Raw genomic sequence first — 22,653 nt, forward strand, 5'->3', positions numbered from 1 at the left:
GGAATGAATGAATTTGGAATTTTATCAAATTCACACCTGATTAAGAAATGAAAAAAAATGTTTAGAAATGCACCCTATTTGCCTGGTGTTTAATTACTAAGACTGTGCTATGTATAGCGGGGAGGTGGGGATATACTGTTTATGAATATTAATATGTTCTGTGCTTTGATAGCTTGAATATAGGTTACAGATTTTGGTTCATTAGTGAGACCAAGAAAGTAATTACAATTTCTGGGGAAGACAACCTAAGCTGCTGATGGCAGTCCTGTATGTTGATGTCCCCTGCTGATACATAAAAAGGTTATTTCCAAGAGACAGCACGGAAGAGTTAATGTAAAGCTGTAATGTAATATAAAGGAGAATTGAACTGCTAGGAGAAAGTATTGGCTTCCTTTGCCCTCTTTGACTGCAACTACCTGTTCCATCTTCAAGGACAAAATCTTGGAATTCTTTACTGCATCATTACAAACCTTATAATGGAAAAATGGAAGAGGCTGATTTTCTAAATTCATTGTGTACCTATGTTGACTTAGAACATAGCTTTTTCATTCAGTTTGCAGGCACGTCCAAGGAACACTTTGATTGCCTAAATCCATTATCTTTAATTTCAATGATTTTGTGTAGTGGAGGGTGGGGTGATGTCTCTACCCAATTTAAATCATGCAAATCAGAGGCTCAATTAACAACTGGATTACAAATAATTAATACCTCCCTTTCCCCCAAACTAGGAATAATTTTCATCATTGTTTTCAGAATTGTTCAAATAAATTGTTCAAGTAAAAGCAGTAGGTTAAAAACAACAACAGCCAATTACTCTCATTGTATTACAGTGCAATCTGCAGCCTCCTGCTAAAGCTGGGTGACTTTTGACAGGCCAGTAGATAAGAAGCAGAAATCGGAACAAAAATAAAAACTTTTATTTTGGTGCCTGTGAGAGGAAGTCAAAGAATATGCAGCTACAGCTAAGGTCAGCCAAGGTAACATGGAACGAGGCCTAGATATGTGCTGGAACTGTGTTAAAAGGTCAACCCAAAGTTGGGAATTTTGCCTTGCTTTAAAAACATATTACAATTTTTTTTTTAAAGATGTTGAGGAATAGATATGAAGTGTCAGTGAGGGTAGTTGTGCAGGCCTGGGATAAGAGTATGAAAGGCCTGAGGCTAATAGGAGGGAAAAGACTTTAGTAGTATGGCATGCTGCAAATATCTCAGCAGCAACAACATCATGAAGTTATCGAAAATTTAAAAATGTGTTCAAATTGTAATTCATTCACTACACTCATTTCTTCAAACATCTCCCCCCCCCCATTTCCCCCCTGGCTTTGGTTGTAGCAAACTTCACGAATTCAAATATCTGACAAATTCCCTTTCAGTTTTCATGCGCTTGCACCACGGCAGATCAGAAGATATTTGATCCTCCTTAGAAGGAGCATTATCCATTACAGTTAGTAACGATTCGTGACACATACAGCCACAATGCAGTTTCAACATTTCGAAAACACTCTAGCATTGGAGTCAAAGACACTTAGATTCATCCAAAAAAATCCACATTCATCGTCTTTTCTCTCTGTATCTGAGAAAGGGTATGGATCCAACAAACTGCTGCTTCTGTCTCCCTCCCTCCTGTAAAATCTGTGGGGAAATGACGTAGACATTTGATAGCTGCACTGGGGAAGGAAGTTGAAATATTAGGGTGAAAACGTAAACATAGATTTCCCGCCTACTCCTGCCTCCTAATAACAAGCCTATGAGGAAGATAAGAGAGAGTGAGTGGCCTGAAGTCACCCAGTAAGCTTTGTTGCTTAGCTAGGAAATTGCAGGCTTAGCGAAGTTTAAGCTGGCGCTGCTCTTGAGTCTTTCCACTCTGCAAGGAATGGAAATGTGGGAAGACCCAAAAGCAAGCCATGATACTTCAAATAGAGACCGAAAGGCCTTGAAAGCTCTCCTGCAGTCACGTCGAGTTTGGGTGGTTGTATCTACTAAAGCTGTCCTGTTAGCACAAGGGTTTAGACCTTTCCAACAGGACTTCCTCTTCCTGTGAAAACCCACCCACCCCCAATCTGTTCTGAAGTTTTCTAGAGTAGATTTTTAGTAGCAGCTTTCTAGAGTAGATTTGGGGGACACAAGAGAGAGGAAGTTCCATTTTGCAGGCAGAAGTTCTTATGCTAATAGAATAACTTGAGTTGGATACAAACTGGTATTGCTTTCAGGAATTTATGGCACTGGATGGCTGGTCAATTCCACAATTTAGTCCTAGAGGGCTTCAGATTTTCATTTCTTGAATGTAGAAAGCAGCATGGTCAGCAGACACCATGTTGCAATCTACTGTTGCATTAGGAAACTCGTATGTATCCATTAACCCCCCAACCAAACTTATTTATGTCAAGTTCTTCAAAACCTCAATTGGGAGTAGCTCATTCTCACATGATGAAGGCTTCTAATGATTGTATGTGCTTAAGCCTCAGAAACCAACATCAACCTCTGCATTAGGAGGCGGTATGAAGCTTCTGAATAGGCCATACCTGATATACATTCCTGGCTTTCTAGCTTTGGTCAACAGAATAATACCTTCTGCTTGTTGCCCTTTGGGTTCAAGGTTAAGCCAGTAACTTCTGAAACACGAACCCTGCCCAGGTCCAGATTCAAGTTTGTCCAGCCTCTGCCAGGTTTCAAAAGCATACTAATTATTTATTAGGGAAAAAAAGACTTGTACTTTCTCACTAGGTTGGCTTGTCATTTATAGTTGATGTACTTATGACCTACTGAGCTAGGGCCCTCTCCTGACCACTGCTTTCTAACTCTAGTGCAGAGTTTCTGTTCTTTCCCAGTGCAGGAGAAAACATCCAGGCACTTATATGGCTCCTGTGTGCTTTCTAATACATGGCAAAGAGATGCTTTAGTGACAGGATTTGCATTGGAGAATTGGCAAGGGAGGGAGTGCTTAAATGTCCAGTCTTCCTGCCTTGTAGTCCTGATCCAAATCTCTCCTGGAACTGCTGCTTTTAAGAACAGAAAAATTATGCCAAGTGATCCAGTCACTGATCTTCTGAGTTGCATGTAGTTTTGACCTTAAGTCACAAGAAAATAATCAGTTTTGTTTCAGAGCAAATTTATTCTGGTGGTTCATCTGAACCTAAGTAGAACCATATTTTACCTCCTTTCTCTCCTCCCCCCCCCAAGCTTTGTGCTTTATTGGACCCAACAGTAAGGACAGAAGAATATTCCAAAGAGGATTCTGTTTTTCAGAACTGTGGCCCAGAGAAAACCCAGAACAGATCTAGATGTAATAGATAGATAAAGATATAGATATAGATATAGATATAGATGATATAGATATAGATATAGATATAGATATAGATATAGATATAGATATAGATATAGATATAGAAGATATAGATCTAGATCTAGATATCCCACCCAAATTTTGCAGCTTGGAGTCACACTAAACATTTGGCTAAGATGTGGTGAATATCTATATTTTCTAGAGCTGTCTTGACTGAACAACACATTCATTTTGAAGCTGCTTCATCACTAACTTGCACAGCCAATGATCACAATGTTTAACACATGTCCTTCTTTAGCAGTCTCCAAGAGCAACAATCCTACAAGTTTATCTTGTACATGAGCTGAAGGGGGTGGGGAGCAATGTGTGCCAACAGTTTTCCAAAAGAAACAAAACAGGGTCAGTTTCACATAGTTTTAATGCATCTGACATTTCTGCAACTTCCATGTCCAGTACTAAGATTAGGTCCATCAGTAGTACTCCACCCCCCCCCCCTTTTCATTTTCTGTCCTAATTTTTTTAGAATTTTCATTTAGCTCTCTACAACTGTAATGATTGCAATTATGGTAATTCCCCAATCTTAAATATTTGCTGCAATATTATCCACTTTGTTGATACATACCATCCCTGCTGTGCTGATGCAACATTGTGTAATTGGCATAGCGCCCAGCCTGCTCAGAAATGTTGAAATGGCATTTGGAATAATGCAGATGGGCCTGTTATTGCTCATACTGTGTTTGCCACCCAGCCCTCACTGTACACTTATCCTGATGGAAGGAGAGAAGGGCCTAAGCCATTGAACTAGGGCAGGCATAGGCAAACTCGGCCCTCCAGATGTTTTGGGACTACAACTCCCATCATCCCTGACCACTGGTCCTGTTAGCTATGGATCATGAGAGTTGTAGGCCAAACACATTTGGTCAGAAAGCTTTAGCACTTTATTATGGTACTGCATGGAACCTCAGTTTAAATTTCATTTCCAGGTACTTGCAGAAAAGGAATGCCCCACAGCGCTAAAGGGTTCTAGTGCGGAAGTAACATTCATATGTAATGATGGAATAGTTGAGTATTTGTTTAGAATACAGAATTCAGTGATACAGGAAAGCCATTGTGCTGACTGCACATGAGGCATGGAAAGCCTTTTTGCTCTCTCTTTTATGTTGCCAGCATCCTCTCTGAGGAAAGGGACATTCAGAGTTTAGAGGTTTGAATATCTGTGCATATATCTATCAATCTATTTAATTTCTTTTCATATTTTTTTATCCCTCATGGAACCCGAGGTGGCATATTATGTGGTTCCCAGGTGGTCATCCATCCAGGCACTGATCAGACCCAAACCTGCTTAGCTTCAGCAAAATGTTGAGATGGATGGGCATTGTGTCCCATTAAGTTAAGTGCACCTTGGGATAACCATCTTAGCCTAGCAACCCAGAATCCAGAACCAGTCCTCTTTCAGAGACAAATCTCATTTTTGCTGTTTACCAGAGATGATTACTGAAACTCAAAATGGATAGTTTCTGAACATGTGTTCAAAACTGGTTCTGAATGTGCAGGAAGCAGCAGAAAGAAGCATTGTTTGGTGCTCGAGTTGTCTAGGATCACTTTTCTATTTGCAATGTGTGAAGCCGAAATGGGTTTAATGAAAACCCTCTTGTTGCCATAGTATCAAAATTTGAAGTTCATTATTTCAGCGAGAGACAGAAAGACTGGTTCGGCCTAATTATCACATAAGATTTCACAAGCGGTCATTTGGTCTGCAGGAATTCTCAGCCTACTTCTGAGATGATCACATCCGTGGTTTTCCCCTAGCTTCTGAGTAACTTCTGCTTTCCCACCCAGCCCTCTGGAGCAAGTCTTGCAGAGGAATGGGAAGCTAGAGTGACTCCTGGAGTTGGGACAGGCCCAGAGAGAAAAGAGTGGGTTGGATATTGAAACATTGGAGAGCCACTGCCATTCATTGTAGACAATACTGAGCTAGACGGACCAGTTGTCTGACTGAAGGGTCTCCTGCACTAGAGGCAGCCATTTAGAAGCAATCAGGTCCAACTTAAATAAGGCAACATCAGTTTGCTTACATTTCAGATGACACAGTTCCACAGAGAAGGCGTTTCTGAGGCATTCATGTGTTACATTCAGAAATCTTGGAAACAAACGACTGAGCATGACCATCAGATGGAATACGACAATTTGGAGGCATGTACAGTAGTACCTCGCAAGACGAATGCCTCGGAAGACGAAAAACTCGCAAGACGAAAGAGTTTTTCGTTTTTTGAGTTGCTTCGCAAGATGAATTTCCCTATGGGCTTGCTTCGCAAGATGAAAACGTCTTGCAAGTTTGTTTCCTTTTTCTTAAAACCGCTTGAAGAGGTGCAGTTGACTGTGCTTCGCAGGACGAAAAATTTGCAAGACGAAAAAACTCGCAGAACGAATTAATTTCGTCTTGCGAGGCACCACTGTACTTGGGCATGAGCTACTGAGATGTTGCTAGGGATGTGAGCAATCAAGTATTTAAATATTCATTAATTCATTTGTTCGTCACTTAACTCGAGGCAGTATGACTTAGAATCAAGTTTTAAAACATATTGACAGCCAACAATATTTTAAAGTATGAAATCAAAACATAAAGCACCAACTTCCATGGGGTGGGTGGGTGATAATTAGCAATCCACAGCAGCACTAACTCAGGTGGATCATGTGCTTGTTGTAGATTCAACTTAACATGAAGTCTACACCTGTGGACCACCTGCTTGTGTTACATGCTCTGCAGACATTTTATTTCCTGTATTGTGCTTATGATACAGTTGGAGCCTGAACTACGTTAGATTGACCTGTGTTAGCCTGAGATTATTTACGGATGCATTGCTTTGTGGCTGGGGACCTGTAAGCAGATGCAAATAACTGTATACTTTGGAGAGAGAGAACATTGAACACTAGGCTCCACCATCCCATCCCTTGATCCTGTTGGGTTCTTCCCCTTGACCCTCCCTAGAGCAGTCTCAAGTTTGTTTTTCAGTAGTAAACTGTCCCTAATGTTTTGTGGGCAGTTTATTGTGTGATATTCTTGTTTAACTAGAATATCTAGTTTAGCTGGCCTTAGGTTTGAAGGAGTCATTTTTTAACACACCCACACCCAGTAAGCAAAAAAAAATTGTGGTTATTAAATTTATGCACGCATGTGTTTCAACTTTCAGAGAAAAGCAAAACACGAGGCATTGTACCAAATATAGTCTCATGCTGAAATATCTAAAGGACTGTCATTTTATCACTTTGAAATTGACTTTTTCAGTTTGTGTTTTGTGTTCTTTTGCACCATTGGATCATAGTTTTGTTTCAGTATGATTGTCAAGATGACAGCAGCTCACATGTGTAAGTCTGATTACGTTGTTTGCTCCTGGTCTCCATGGCAAATGGCAGAGCCAGGGACCTTGAAGTAGGGGAATGGAAGCTAGAACAATAATGGTGAAACATCTGTGCTTCTTGCATGTATTGTTTGAAAATCTCTTTTCTTTCAACTCAAGTGTCCTTATGACCACTTCCAGGATTCTGCCATTGCTGCAATGTAAAGCAAGGCGTTATTGAAAAACAGCCAGTAATTATACTTAGATATACAGTCTGCATGGCATGCGGGTAACTGTGGTTTAAACCACTGTGCTGCTTGTGCTTGCCGATCGAAAGGTCAGCAGTTCGAGGCCCCGCAATGGGGTGAGCTCCCATTGTTCGATCCCAGCTCCAGCCAACCTAGCAGTTCGAAAGCATGCAGTGCAAGTAGATAGAAAGGTACTGTTCCGGCGGGAAGGTAAACGGCGTTTCCGTGCGCTGCTCTGGCTTTGCCAGAAGTGGCTTAGTCATGCTGGCCACATGACCTGGGAAAACTGTCTGCGGAAGCAGGCAAACGCCGGCTCCCTCGGCCTGTAAAGCGAGATGAGCGCCGCAACCCCAGAGTCGTTCGCGACGGGACTTAAATATCAAGGGTCCCTTTACCTTTATACAGTCTTCATAAACTTAGGAGATTCTCTGGAAACATTGAAGTGGTTCAAACCAGAAGCATTCAGCGGAGTTTCATTCCATGTTTACAATATTTGAATCTATACAATATCTTCAACCACTCCATTCAAGAAAAACTAATGCATTGTCTTTCACTTAAACTGATAGATGTTGCTATTATAAGCCAAAAAGAGCCAGACCTCTTATATCTGTGATATCTATAATGAAACTGCATCTTGAACTATTCAAAATACTAGAGAATTCCAAGAAACATTGCAAAGCATGAAATTATTTTGCAAGGAAAGAAATTTGGTACTTCAAACATTCATAAATGTTTAGCTCTGCAAGTTGGAGTGGTATACAATAGACTCACTGATGTAGATTCAACCTACTGTGTTTGTGCTGGGCTCTGTGTTCCAGAAGTAGTATGAACTAATAATATATTAGAGATACTACAGTGATGTGACAGTAGAAATTAACGTTGTAATTTATAGAAGGAACTTGTGAACCATCCTTCATAAAAAATAGATTGTATAATGGGTTACACATATTACATAAACAATGCATAAAGCACCGTTAAAAATATACAACTTACAACAATAAAATTCCAGATTTCTAAAATGAAAAAACCCACCTCATGAACAATAACATAATAAAACTGCAGCAGTTCATAAGACCCTTAGAACCTCTTATTAGAGGCCCAAAATAAATTCATTTTGTTGAAGTTCAACAGACTGTATTTGGTCTCCAACTCAGTAATAGCCATTGTGATATCTTCCAGATGAACTACAAGTCCCATCACTCTGGCCATTGGTCATGCTGATGGGAGCCATAGTCCATGGGCACCATGCTGGATAGCTCTGCTGCAACTGTTATCTTAGGGTGGTGGGTTTTTTTCCTTTGAGTCAAATTAGTCAGAAACTCTGAGGTATGTCTATGTTCCTCCATACCATGGGATTAGGCTCATTTTCTCTATCTAGATTGTCTTTATTCAACATATGTAAACAGCTCTCATGTCTTCACCTTCTTTCTGCTTGTTGTACTCTATATTTGGATTTGTAGAGAGATTTTATTCGTTTGACATGAAGTTATATCTAATGGTGGCTTTGCCTTAGAGGAAAGTGCTTCTTCTAACACCACTCAGGGCACCCAAATTTCACTACTTCAGCCCCCAGTTCTCTTCTGATTCTGCTTCAGAAGGTCATCCAGCTCTCAGCAACAGCTTTCAGAGGAGAAATGAGAGGCTTTTAGTGGGGGAAGAAGTTACCAGTGAGAATCAGGTACTTTGAAGCTAAAGCCACCGTTTAGTACAACTCATGATACAAATGTGAGTTAAATTGCACAAGCTCTGGATGTTACATTAATTCCCAATAGGGGCAGTGGTCTGGGGTTCAATATATATCTAAGCATCACCAATTCATACTCTGGGTTTCACTTCATATTCAAACAAACCCAACTGACACGCTGGGATTCAGTTCATACCCTCTTGACGATACTTCCCCATTGCCTTGTGTGGCATCCGATTGGTGTTATAGAAGCTCACATGCACCAGTCATTTTCAATACTAAAGGGGATTGGAGAATAGGTCATTCCCAGTTAGCACACCAGAGCAAGCCAGCCATGTCCTGTCCCCCACCGCCTGCGTAGGCTGCTATGTCAACTGCAGCAGCACAGCTCTGCTGCCTAGAACAATGATATTAGACCCTCTTGGACATGGTAGTTTGTTTTTGTGATTGAAATACAGCATTAGGAACAAATCTGGTTTCTGTTCCTGCTGGCAAGGTGTTTGTTTAAAGGCTGGCTGATCAATGTGAAATATATTCTTGTTTGATATGTGGGTCCCTCCTCCCGCACCTAACAAAACCAAAAGAAAGTTTCAATAAATGGCTTAAGTGCAAGTAATTACAATGGCTCAGTATTCTGCACAGGCAGGAATTAATATACGAGTTGAAAATGTCAAAATAAAAAAGTCAGGGAAGTGAATTGAAAAAGAAAGTTGGACATTAGCTAAAATGAACCTGTTTGTTGGCAGAAGCTCCCCGCAGTATTAAGAAAGGTTAGGAGGGGATATATATTAAGGCTGAATATTTCACATTTAATTAAGATGTTGCATAAGATATCCAAAGTGTCTTGTTCCATGTTGAAAGTGGGACAATTAATATAATGAAAAATTCATATTCATAGCTGCAGGGCTATGTTGTGGGATAATTTATATGCCTAACATGGTTTTTCCACAGTCAAGATTTCAGGAGCCAGACGTGAAACAGGTGTCTTGTGATTCCCCATACCTTCTTGTGGGGGTGGACACAGTCAACTCCCGCCCTCCTGCCCTCCCCCTTCATTCACAGAAGCCTCTGGGTGGTCAAAGGACATTAACATATAGAAATTATTACCTTATTTCTTCTTCTTCTTGCTCAGGTCGATTCTATAGACTTACAACTGCATAAGAAATAACTCTCTTTATCTTCTTTTTTACTCCCAAGACCAGAGACATTGACCTCAGGTCACGTCCACCCCATGCATTTAAAGCACATGACTTCCCCAAGAGAATCCTAGGAACTGTAGTTTGCCGCTCACAGAATGGCAGTTCTCAGCACACTTAACAAACCACATTTCCCAGGATTCCTTGGGAAAAGTGGTGTGTTTTAAATGTGTGGTGTATATGCAGACTGAGGCAGAAAGAATGATAAGCAAGAGCCCAGCATCATGTTCAGTAAATAGCAAGCTGGTCTGCATTTTGAATGAGGAACAAGGCACACTTATACTACGATGTGAACTAACGTGCTGACCAGTTTTGACAGTTCTGCATATTGCATAATGGACAGTAATTTGGAAAATGGCAGGACAGCTTTTGTAGATAATTGCCCCAAACATGTAATGTCACTTTTTAGCAGGCAGAAATATTCAAGGAAAATGAGATTTGTCTTGCCTAGCTTTAGCTTGGACAGTGCCTTATTCTGTCTCACCTTGGACAAATGCTGGGTTTGCTATAGGCACTGAAGTCTTGGTGTGTGGGTGTGTTTGGAATTCACTTCTTATAAGGCCTAAGAATATCTACCTTCCTTAAAAACACATTGTAACATCTTGCATGAAGAATCTAATAATATTAATAAAAATAAAAAACCCTGACAGCCTTGTTGGCTTTCCTGGCAGGCTATGGACTTTTGGCTCTTTCTGTTTGGCAAACGCAGGCAATACTCCACTATTCTGTGATGGTTTGGGGTTTCAAACTGCAGACCAGTTTGTTCCCTGGCACTTGAGACGTTTCAAAGTCATGTTTTCTTTCCCTTCTTATAATTTACAGTGACCGAAATCCAGATGTTCCCTCATTCCTGCTCATGTTCAAACGGTTGACAGGATTTTAGCTTGTTTTCTTTCTGGTTCAGCACCACCGGCACCAGGCCACACAGTCTTGGAGAGATTAGGCCTTTGGAGCCTGAAGCAAAGTTGTTACTTGCATTGACTGCCATTGTTAGTATAAACTGTAGTGTTGTAGGAAGGAAGTCTTAATGCTGAGGGAGCCAGCACAGAACTTGAGTGGGAAAGCAAGATTAAAAGGCAGGGATAGAACTTATTTGAATTGAAAACATTATTCCTGGAACTCAGTGGCCTCAGATCTTTTTCTTGAGAGCAGCACTTGCCCTCTCTCTCAAGCCTTTCTCTTGCATAATACTTTAAGGGCTGCTGCCTAATAAAGAGCTTGAAAGGTCAACATCTCAGACTCCAACAGGCTGTGTGATGTGAGCATATATTTGCTTTCCATTCCCATTCTCCAACAGACACATCCCCTGTGCTATGGGAGAGATGGAGACTGATGAGAGCTTCTGTGGAGTCGTGGCTGGAGTGTCAGACCAGGGTTCAAGTCTCCACTTGGACATGAAGCTCACTATGTGACTTTGTGCCAGTCCTCAAATCTCAGCCTTACCTGCCTAATAATAATAATAATAATAATAATAATAATAATAATAATTTATTGTTTATACTCGCCCATCTGGCTGGGCTTCCCCAGGCACTCTGGGCGACTTCCAACAAAATATTAAAATACCACAATGCATCAAACATTAAAAGCTTCCCTAAACAGGGCTGCCTTCAGATGTCTTCTAAAAGTCTGGTAGTTGTTGTTGTTTTTGACATCTGGTGGGAGGGCGTTCCACAGGGAAGGCCCTCTGCCTGGTTCCCTATAACTTGGCTTCTCGCAGTGACCACAGTGTCCAGGTAGAACGATGGGGGTGGAGACGCTCCTTCAGATATACTGGACCGAGGCCATTTAGGGCTTTAAAGGTCAGCACCAACACTTTGAATTGTGCTCGGAAACGTACTGGGAGCCAATGTAGTTCTTTCGAGACCAGTGTTTTGCGGTCTCGGCGACCGGTCCCAGTCACTAGTCTAGCTACCGCATTCTGGATTAGTTGTAGTTTCCCGAGGCAGGCCCTACAAATAACCCAGAGATGCATTTTAAATAAAAGGACACATTCTACTCATGTAAAAACATGCTGATTCCCGGACTGTCCGCTGGTCAGATTTAGAAGGCGATTGGGACAGATCCCGCCCCCGGGCCTTAGTCTGAGTACCCATGTTATTGTGCTTTCCCTGAGAATGGCTAGGATGACAGATGTGTGAATGCAGTGCTTTCTCTCTATTCCAGCAACAGCATCACTGGGTGAGCCTTCCTTTTGCAAGCTTGGCACAGGAATCTCTGCTTGTGCAATAGGGCCCCGCCCAAAATGCTAAGAAGGTAATTCCCTGCTGGCCACAGGATGAGCTGCTATGTAAACCATTCCACCCCCCACCCCAACCAAGGCAGGGAGAATCACTACTCTATGGGCTTCCCTGGCCCTGTTTAAAGATTAATGTGGTAGTAGAAATATAGCCTTGTGACACCTTAAAAGGTAACAGATTTATTATAGCATAAGCTTTTGAGGACTAAAAACCATTACATCATGGTTGGCAGATTGCGTGCACATGTGTAATGCAACTAAATACCACAATGCAATACAATATGATATTATATGCTTGTATAGGTATATATATAAAAGGGATGCGGGTGGCACTGTGGGTTAACCCACAGAGCCTAGGACTTGCCGATCGGAAGGTCGGCGGTTCGAATCCCCGCGACAGGGTGAGCTCCCGTTGCTCGGTCCCTGTTCCTGCCAACCTAGCAGTTCAAAAGCACGTCAAAGTGCAAGTAGATAAATAGGTACCGCTCCGGCAGGAAGGTAAACAGTGTTTCCGTACACTGCTCTGGTTCGCCAGAAGCAGCTTAGTCATGCTGGCCACATGACCCGGAAGCTGTACGCCGGCTCCCTCGGCCAATAAAGCGAGATGAGCGCCGCAACCCCAGAGTCGGTCATGACTAGACCTAATGGTCAGGGGTCCCTTTACCTTTATATGTATATATATAAAATACATAAACATAATAATTAGTGATAACACAATTTTCCTAGGTAAGCTTTGCCAATTTCAGACATATAATGAGAGGCAAATCACTGTTCTAAAATGAATTAGGTCTGCTAGTTCTAGAAATCTCATGCTGGTGTATTCTGCTGAAGGTTATTATTAAAAAAAACAGTTAAATGTGACTTTCAGCTCAGTAGCAGGGTGTCCTGGGAGACTGAAATACTGTTACATTTGTATCTGAAAGTTGGCATATTTTGGTCTATTTATATTCTTTTTTTGTGTTTCCCTTTTATATATCAGCACATTTGATTCTATTCATTTAGGTCTTAATTAAGGTCATGGATGTATCTCCAGTTATGTGTGTTGAAGTACCTTAGCATATCTAGGATTGTAGGTCGGATCCTGAGAAGAGTGAGCAGAATGATACTTTCCTGGTTCCTCTCCCATACAGCCTCCATATGCTCCCGCAAAGCCCCTCTTGAGACCCTCTAGAATAGTGTGGGTGGGGCTGCAGGAAAACTGGACAATTGTAAGAATTTGACACATGTTTTGCACAAACAGAAAGACCATTCCAATCATACAAGACTCCTTTGGATCCAAGGCAGTAATCACCAATGTTACAAATGGTCATTATTCTTACCTTTTAGGTGTTTTAGCTTTCCATAGAAAGCATAGGGGCTATTCAGGTGTGCATTAAACATAATATAGGAGAGATGGAATCATACATTATGCCCATGCTCCCAGTTTCTGTGATTCTCTTGAAAGCCTGCTTGTGGTTCAAACCACAATGACAGTGCAATTCTTTGCACACTTACTTGGGATTACGTAAGCTGAACTGAACATAATGGCAGTTACTTCCAACATGTATAGGACTGGACTTCAAATCTTAGTTTAAAGGTGACACAAGATCCTTTCCATTTTTTGTTGCTACAGTCTAGTATGGCTCCCTCTGTGGGATTGTTGAGTTAGATGATAAGTAGTGTTTTTGTAATAAAGCATTCAAAGAAGGAAGAAAGTAAAATGATTGACAGGTTCAATAAAAACTCCATCAGCCTCCCATGTTGCAGAAGTCCTATGCACTGTCTTGCAGGGTGATCATAATACATTCTGTGGGACCTGTGAGGGTTTCTGACACACATTAACCAGAAAGACTTTATTGATTTTAACTGTTCTGTCTCTCTTTTTATTGCAGAATGTATCAATAATAATAATAAAGTATAGCACATGCTGTGTTTGCATGGCTTGTTCAAAACCAAAGTGCTCCAACATTGATTCAGCTTTGGAAAGTGGCTCACACCCAATATTTGGGTACAGTAGATCTGTGCTTTGAATTAATTGGTGTAATTAATTGATTAAATGTTTTTGAGCAATTGAAATTCTCCTATAATTAACTGGTGGTGGCCTTCCTGCCTGTGACCCTAGAAATATATGCATCTCTGAGTCTTGAGATACAGAGCCGGAAGAAAAGGGTCTCTAATCTTAGCTAGTTGCTTTCTCTTCATCCTCAGGCTCTGCCCAAGGCCAGGGAAAGAGGCCAAAGCACAGGACCCAAAACAGTGCATTCATAACTGGACTTGTTAAGCTGCATGTGGTCAGCCAGCTCCGCATATGGCTGAGAAGAGAGTGTCTGGCTGTGCTTGCTTCTATAAGAACATAAGAAGCTACCTTCTATTGAGTCAGACCATTGATCCATCTATCTTAGTGTTGTCTACACTGACAGGCAGAGATGAAGGCAGGAATTTCCCCCACCCAGATCTGGAGATGCCAAGGTTGTGTAAAATAGCTACATTCACCTTTAAAGGCAAACTGAATTGAATTCTTCCCCCCCATCCCTGGTGGGTGCTGTCACTTACTGACTTGCTGGTATGTTCTGGGCTTATTCCTTGATGCTCCCATTTTATCCTTCAGGGGCATGGCCAAACTTGCCCTCCAGCTGTTTTGGGACTACAACTCCCATCATTCCTAGCTAACAGGACCAGTGGTCAGGGATGATGGGAATTGTAGTCCCAAAGCTCCTGGAGGGCCAAGTTTGGCCATGCCTGCAAGTTCAAGCTGTAGCATTACAAGCTGAGTGGTCTTTTTAGCATTTTTCAATATCGAATTACCAGCTCAACGATACAGCAATCTAGTTTTCCTAAACATGTTATTTTGTTAAAAAGCAGCATTAGTGTTAATTGTAAGGAAAACATTTGTAAGATTTTGGGTTAGTGGTATTTTGAAGTGCTTAAACTGCATAAATTTACGCAATGTGTTGATCTTTGGGAGGTGTAATAAGAGAGGTAGTGATTTTATGCATAGCTGGTGAAATGAAGGTGATATGTAAGATGACCAGTGAAAACTAAGCTTTCATTCTAGTGATTACATAGCTAATTTTTTGAAGGACAGCAGAAAAAAATATGATGTGACCTAATTGGAAGTTTGTGATGGCACAATAAAAGGGGGGAAATTGAGGTGTGTGAGAGAGTGATTTGGCAAAATGATAACCACAAGAAAAAGAACTGAACCCAAGCAAATCCTTTTTGGATTTGGAGCTTTTTAGCTTCGAAAAAACACGAGCAGGGGAGCATGATAGAGGTGCATAAGATCATGCACTGTATGGGGAAGGTGGATAGCTGTTCTTCTTCTTCTTCCAAAATACTAGAACCCTCCAGTCAAGCTGAGGGTTGGCAGACTGAGGGTAGACAAAAGGAAATACCCCTTCACCCATTGCATAGGCAAACTGTGAAATTCCCGCACACAAGATGCAATGTTGGCCATCAAATTGGACAGCTGTAAAGGGAGATTAGACTTATCATTGTCTGCTGTCCATGGTTACTGTGTAGTGCCTCCAGCACCAGAGGTAGTGTGATATGTATCTGAATAGCAGTTGCTGAGAATCACATTTGGGGAGAGTGCTGTTGCACTCAGGTCCTTCTTTGGCACCTTGTTGGCCACTGTGGAAACAGAATGGCAGACCAGGTGGATCCAGCAGGGCTTTTTTTTTTTTACTTTCTTAATACTGTTTTTCCAAGCCTGGTCTGAAACTTTACTTATTCAGATGGTGTTTTGTTCATCTGCCACCATCCCATTTCTCATCCCCCCTCCTTTTCTTTCTGCTCTTCAATGCTTATTCCACATGGTTCACGTATCAAGACATTATTTACCCCTTTCTTGTTTCTATGACACATTCGCATAATATGTGCTGCATTATGAAAGCCTCACTTCTCAGCTGTTGCCCTGAGGTCCGGATCAGTGTCACACCCACACAGCACAAGAGAACAAAGCCATATTTATATCCATCTGGCTTCAAAAGCTCCAAATATCCCTGGTTTGCTTTGGACATCTTTAGGTTTTGGGGGTTTTTTGCATAAAAGGTTTTGGCAACATTTGGGCTTGAAATACTCTCCATCTTAACTCTTTGCAAAATATGACATTTTAATAACAGTTTTGTTTAAATGCAACCATTCCCCTTACTTGATTTTTTTAGCTAACTAGGGACAATAAGGTGAGGTGCACATGGTGGATAAAGTATACCTGGGAACAGCAAATGAAGTGTGGCTCCCTGACATGTGTCCCCACATATTTTCAATTTTTTTGGAGATACGTGTTTACCCCCTGCACTTTGAGATCTAGTGCTACAATCATACTTGTGGTGAGCTAAGCATCAGTAAGAAATTCAATTTTTTTTCAGCCTGTTTTGGAGTGCTGGAGGAATGAAAGGAGAGGCAAAATTAATTTGCCCCTCTTGTATTTCTCCAGCTGCCTTTGCGGAGCTGGTGTTGGCAGCAGAGCTGATCTTGACCACATCGCGCAGCTCTTGGCAGCTACTAGGTGACAGCCACCATTTTGTTTTGCCCATAGTGCCCCTGTGAATGACACTACGGGAAGCCATTTCACTGCTCACAGGGGCAACAGAGAGGAACAAAATGGTGGCTACTGAGAGGGGCTCAGTGTGGCCAGAGTTAAGGTCATTCCTCACTTCTGAAATTTCCTCTGAGAAATCACTGAAGCCCCACACATTTTGGTGCCCACAAATGGGGCAGCAAAAAGTGGGGGCTTTCTGTTTAGCCCTGTGGGTGTCAACAGTTATAGCATAATGTATGAATGAAATTTAAAGAATGAGTAATGTTAATAATTAGTCATGGTTCTATCATACATTTCAAATTACTTTTAAATGAAATTTTGTATCTATTGACATATTGGTGAATGGTTTCATCTTCTAACACTTCACCAAACCTTTCCTCTTCAAGGTATTATTAATCTTTTGAAATACAAATAAAACATAAATAATGGTTGAGAAACTTCCATGTCTCAAGTACAAGTTAACCTAAATACATAAATAAATCTAATAGTATAAACAATTTGTATTCAAAAACAGTTGTTGTCCCCCCAAAAACTATGTTTAATAAGCTTTCTTGTAGCATTTCCCCCCTAAAGTAGATTTTCCCCCTGTTTTTTTTTATTGAAGGATTTTAAAAATTGCTTACTTGTTTTACAAGTAATGAATTGTAGTTTCCTTTTTTTCTGAAAAATGAATGCTTCACAGATAAAAGGCTTAATGTTTCACATTAGCCTGTTGTAATTCAAGTCTTGTTCTGAGCCTTGGCATTTCATTCTCCTTAAATTGCAAATGAGATTGTTAGGGATGTCACTCAGAATGCCAAAGGGTCACCTATCACCATCATTAAATGTGCTAATTCCCTGTAATTTAATAATGTTTTTTTGAGAATGGACTGAGCATTCAAGTGTCTCATTGGCAGAGGTTAATGAAAATAGTCCTGAACATGTTCACCTTATGAAAATGATACAAAAACTGGATTCGCAAAAAAAAACCCCTTTCGGATAATAAGATGAGAATGGCAATAAATTCATAGTTTGTGTAGAATCAGATGAAGGATGTGGAAAATCCCACTTTTATGCAATTTTCACTTAATTATATGTTTCTACTTTCATGATGAGTAATCTTCCACTGTGCTAATTATTTCAAATACGCCTGTGATTCCAGGTAAAATTAAGTATTAATTTTATGGAGGGATGAGAGTATAAAGCAAGTTCCATATGCATTCCTATTTTAATTGTTATGCTTTGATTATAATGAAACCCATTTTGACTTTAAATAAGAGGTGATGGGGTGGGACTTCGGAAAACTGCATTCCCACTTATGCTTTTTGCAGCCACCACATGCTCGTGTGATCCTTGGTGCCATTCATGCTGCTGGTGTACACCATTTTTCTTTAATGCAAGTTCATTCTTGAGCTCAAAAGATTCCAGAGTAATGGCAGGAAGCATTCTTACATCCTCTACAGATCTTCCCCTGCTACTGCAGGGAAACTCTGCATTCTGGTCCTGCTGCTCTTGCCAGCGCCCAATGAGTATGCACCATAGAACATGGCCAAAGTTCTCTCATGGCAACAGTGTTAGCAGCCAAACTACATCTCAGGGACATTTCTCCAGTATTATCGACCTTTTCTCATTGAAGAACTATAACATTCACTAGACCACAATGTAAAACACCATTATCGTAGGTTGCTGGCCTGATGAAATCTTGCTTTTTCATGTTGTGATTAAAAAAAAACAGCAATTAATAAAAGGGAGATAAAAGGAACCAGGTATTGTTTGTGGGTTAAACTTACAGACACAATCCATTTTGGAATTGTGGATCAATTGTGGACCTACATTGGCTCCCAGTACGTTTCCGAGCACAATTCAAAGTGTTGGTGCTGACCTTTAAAGCCCTAAACTGGCCTCGTTCCAGTATACCTGAAGGAGCGTCTCCACCCCCATCGTTCTCCCCGGACACTGAGGTCCAGCTCCGAAGGCCTTCTGGTGGTTCCCTCGCTGCGAGAAGCCAAGTTACAGGGAACCAGGCAGAGGGCCTTCTCGGTAGTGGCACCCACCCTGTAGAACGCCCTCCCATCAGATGTCAAGAAAATAAACAACTATATGACATTTAGAAGACATCTGAAGGCAGCCCTGTTTAGGAAAGTTTTTAATGTTTGAAGTTTTAATGCGTTTTTAATATTCTGTTGGGAGCCACCCAGAGTGGCTAGGGAAACCCAGCCAGATGGGTGGGGTATTAATAATAATAATAATAATAATAATAATAATAATAATAATAATAATAAAAACACAGGGTGCTGCTTTATACCAGGATGCAGAGCGATCTGCTGTGCTGGAGGGGCTTTGCATGGAGCAGAACTGCCCACTGCTGGGTGAGCACCCCAGTACACATGCACAAAAAGCAGGTGGAAGCTTCCACCCATGGCATCCCCGCTGGTGACTGCCTGCAAAAACCTCTGAAATTTGAGGGTGGGCAGGTTGAGCCATCACAGGATCCCGAGCTGTCCCTGCTGCCATCCCATGACAGCAACGCTTTGCTGTGACAGCCTGGGAGCTAATGCAACAAACGGATGTTTTCCCTGTAGCACCACCACCCTGGTAGTGCTGGCTGCATTGCTCTGCCAAGTCCCACAGCCAGGATTGCAGGCTTAGGCCGCTGTCCATCCATCCCAATATTTTTTAGACATTATCTGACTAGCAACATCTCTCCAAGGTCCCAGGTAGAGGTTTTTCACAGCCATAGAAACTGGAAAAGCAGTACCGTGTGCGTCATTAACACTCAAACACATCTTTTCAGTCCTTCTTTTAACCTTATTTTCTGAATCAGGCCTGAATATGGTAGCATTTTGTCCAGACATGATTACAGTAAGTCCACAATTTACATGGGGGTTACTTTCTGGGGATCTCACCTAAAGTCAAAATTGGGCATTCAGGAAAAAAGTCTTTGACAGTCCCATCCACCATTGCACCCCAATGTGTTTTGACTATACAATTTTGGCTTTAGGTGAAATCCCCAGAAAGTAACCCCCACGTAGAATGCCCACCCACTTTTTAGTTTTATTTTATTTTAGGGAGAAGTGCATAAAGCTGAATGTTCACAAGTTAAATGTGTGTAAGTTGTGGGCTTACTGTATGTATGTATGTATGTATGCATGCATGTATGTATGTATAATGTTTAGCCCAGTAGGCTTTCACCTCACAGCACCTCACTTGCAGCTCAGTTCGGCTTCCGGGATTTGTCCAATTTCCTTATGCATGATATGCAGCATAAGGTTCCAAGTGCAACCTGTACTGTGAAAAGAGGATTTATGAATTATGAAGAGGCTTACGTGGCTTAGAGGAAAATGCAGCTAGCAAGATAAAAGACAAGTAGAGGACATTTAGATACAAAATAAGGAAAAGGTGAGGAAGAATGACAGAGCAAATTTATAATTAGCAGGGAAGAGGATGGAATTAGACATGTGCAGACAATGACTAGCAGGCTAGTGGTTATTGCTGTGTAGCTGGGGGCGGGGAATGAAATCTGCAGTTGGGCTGTATTAAGGGGGGGGGAACGCAAATGATGGGTTTTGACCATGGCTTCCCACCAAGCAGCAGGGAAGCCATTTTAAGCAGAGAACCAAACAGGAATTGAGAACCTTTCCCCTGCCCCTTTCTGCCCACCCAAACCCATCCTAGGTGGGTTCATCTCTGACCTTGGAGCCTGCAGCTGAGTCTTAAGAATCATGCACCTACAGATTGGGTGTCACAATCCTGTAGAAAACTTTGTTCTTTTAGGATGTGCTGTGTGTTCATTTTATCTACAAAATAAAAAAACCCCTATGTCATTAGTCATAAGTCATTCCTCAACAAATGGACCAGCAAAACTTCTGTGGGACATGAGTTTTGCCCTCTGCCCAATGCCTCTTCCCACAAGTCCCTCTGTTCTCAAAAAACACTCATCTTTTCACATGTTTTCAGAGAAAGGTTATTTAACATAGAGATTTACTGTTGAAGACGGTGTGGGCAAGATGTTGGGTGTATCTAATGTAGATTTTAGATATTGGCCACTGCATAGCAGCAAAGGAATCCTTAGGACCAAGTACAGTAATGTAATCAGAGCTTCCTTCACATATTTTACCTTCAGGTCAAAGGATTTAAAAAATTGCATAGATTAATTTATTAATAGTTTTCATGTTACTAATTGTAGAGTTCATCTTTTTATGGCTTTTGCAAAAAAAAAAAATTTAAAATCACATAATAAAATGAATACAAATCAAGTTTATAAGCATTTGTAAAAATCATTTAGCAAGGTATCTGCATAAAATCATTTGCTTCTGTTAGACAAAATATAAAAAAATCTAATTTTAACGAACTTTGTAATTGAAGCCCTCAACTTATCAGTTATTATCTTGGTTATTTGAATTTTTATATTTCATGCTTGCATGATCAAAAGAATTATTCGACTTACATATTCTGAGTCTTACTCTTTAGTACTTCTTTCCTTCCAATTCTTGATTTGGCTGGGATAACTTTTACGGCTGTGCGGCCACCACCTGTTTCTAATCATTCATATCTCTAGAACATCAATATTCACATCACTAGAATATCAAGAGGTAGAGGAAAGTATAAGCAAAAATGTGTGATCACCTTTGCTTATTTTCATATTGATATTGTAGTTATGTGAATTATCCCACAAAATCCCTATAATGCCGATTGCATTTTCTTAGTCATGCCATTCATCTCCTCCCTCCCTGTATTCCTCACATCTGTCGATAAGCTGATTTTAGAACAACACAGAGATGGCACTACATTTGTTAGTATAATAGCTCATATATATTTCCAATTCTTAGTATTCCTCAAGTCTCACTGATACCGTAGTCTGTCTGGGTCTGGGTCTATGTGTACATACACAGGGCAGTATCCATTGAAGTTGCTCCTTTCATGAAGGGATAGCAGGCATCCTTCATCTGTTCTGGCATTTTATTTATTTCTTTAAATATCTATAGCCTGCATTTTTTTATTAATAACACAGGTCCTGTACAACATGGGGCAGATTCAGGGTGGGGGGAGGGGCGAACAGAAGCGGCAAGTTCCTTGCACAAACAGGTTGTCTTCAGTGGATACAGAAAACAGTGTATGAAATAAATAAATATATAAATCTATATTTGTATACAGTGATACCTCGGTTTTCAAACATTATGCGTTCCGGAAGACTGTTTGAGTTCTGAAACGTTCGAAAACCGAGGTGCAGACAGTCACAAAAACAAATTTGTCTCAAGAGAGCACCTGGGATTAGCTGAACACAGATTGATTGCACGTGGAAGACATGTGGCATGTTCAACTTCTGAGGCGTGTTCAAAAACCAAAGCATTTACTTCTGGGTTTACGGCGTTCGTAAACCGAAATGTTTGTCAATGGAGACGTTCAAAAACCGAGGTACCACTGTATACGTAGACACATGCGTAAAGGAAACCTATAAAAAAGTCATGCTCAAATATACACTTTTGGTATTGATATCAATTATGCAGATTCTGATTCATGCTGATGCAGTGAAGGAATTCTGCATGTAACCATGTTGCCTTGTCACATTAAAAATATCTGTAGTATTATAAAAATGAAGAAGCACAAGTTCCACTGAGGGACTCTGGCTGCATCCCACAGATGTCCATTTTTAGATTTCATATCTATATCTATGTCATCTATATGTATCTAATTTACTTACTCACCCATCCTGGAGATTACATTGTCATTAGAGCAATTGTTCAGGTGAAAATTTGACCCCACACCATACTTCTAATCCATAAACGTTTTGGACGCCTCTGTTTACCGGATTTGATATCTTACATCAAATTCGCTTCTTACCTTAGCTGAATAAATCCAGGTTTATCCAATGGAACTTTAACAAAATTGTCCCAAACTTACACGGTGTGATTGCACCTTGCATGCAATTAACTTGCGTGATTTCATCCTTACGTGACTGAAATTCTGCAAATTAATTGCGGGCGAGATGGAGAGCTTAAAAACTCACTGCCTTGCTTGGAAAGTGAGGATGCTCACACGGGGACAGTTCCAAGGGTGCCACCATTCAAGATGCGATCGTACTGTAAGAGAGGAACTATAATAGGAATTTCTCGTCTTTATGATTAAAAATAATAATTGAGAAATAAAATGTGGCACTTTTTAAAATTA

The 22,653-nt window shown here is 40.8% G+C and overlaps 1 protein-coding gene across 3 annotated transcripts in view; it reads left to right on the plus strand.

Annotated features, from left to right (window-relative positions):
• Window positions 1–22,653, plus strand: part of ADAMTS2 (ADAM metallopeptidase with thrombospondin type 1 motif 2) — a 324,369-nt gene that overhangs the window by 226,076 nt on the left and 75,640 nt on the right. The gene's annotated exons all lie outside the window — the stretch shown is intronic.

The sequence above is a fragment of the Podarcis bocagei genome (genome assembly GCF_964188305.1).
Source record: "Podarcis bocagei genome assembly, chromosome: 2".
Taxonomy (NCBI): domain Eukaryota; kingdom Metazoa; phylum Chordata; class Lepidosauria; order Squamata; family Lacertidae; genus Podarcis; species Podarcis bocagei.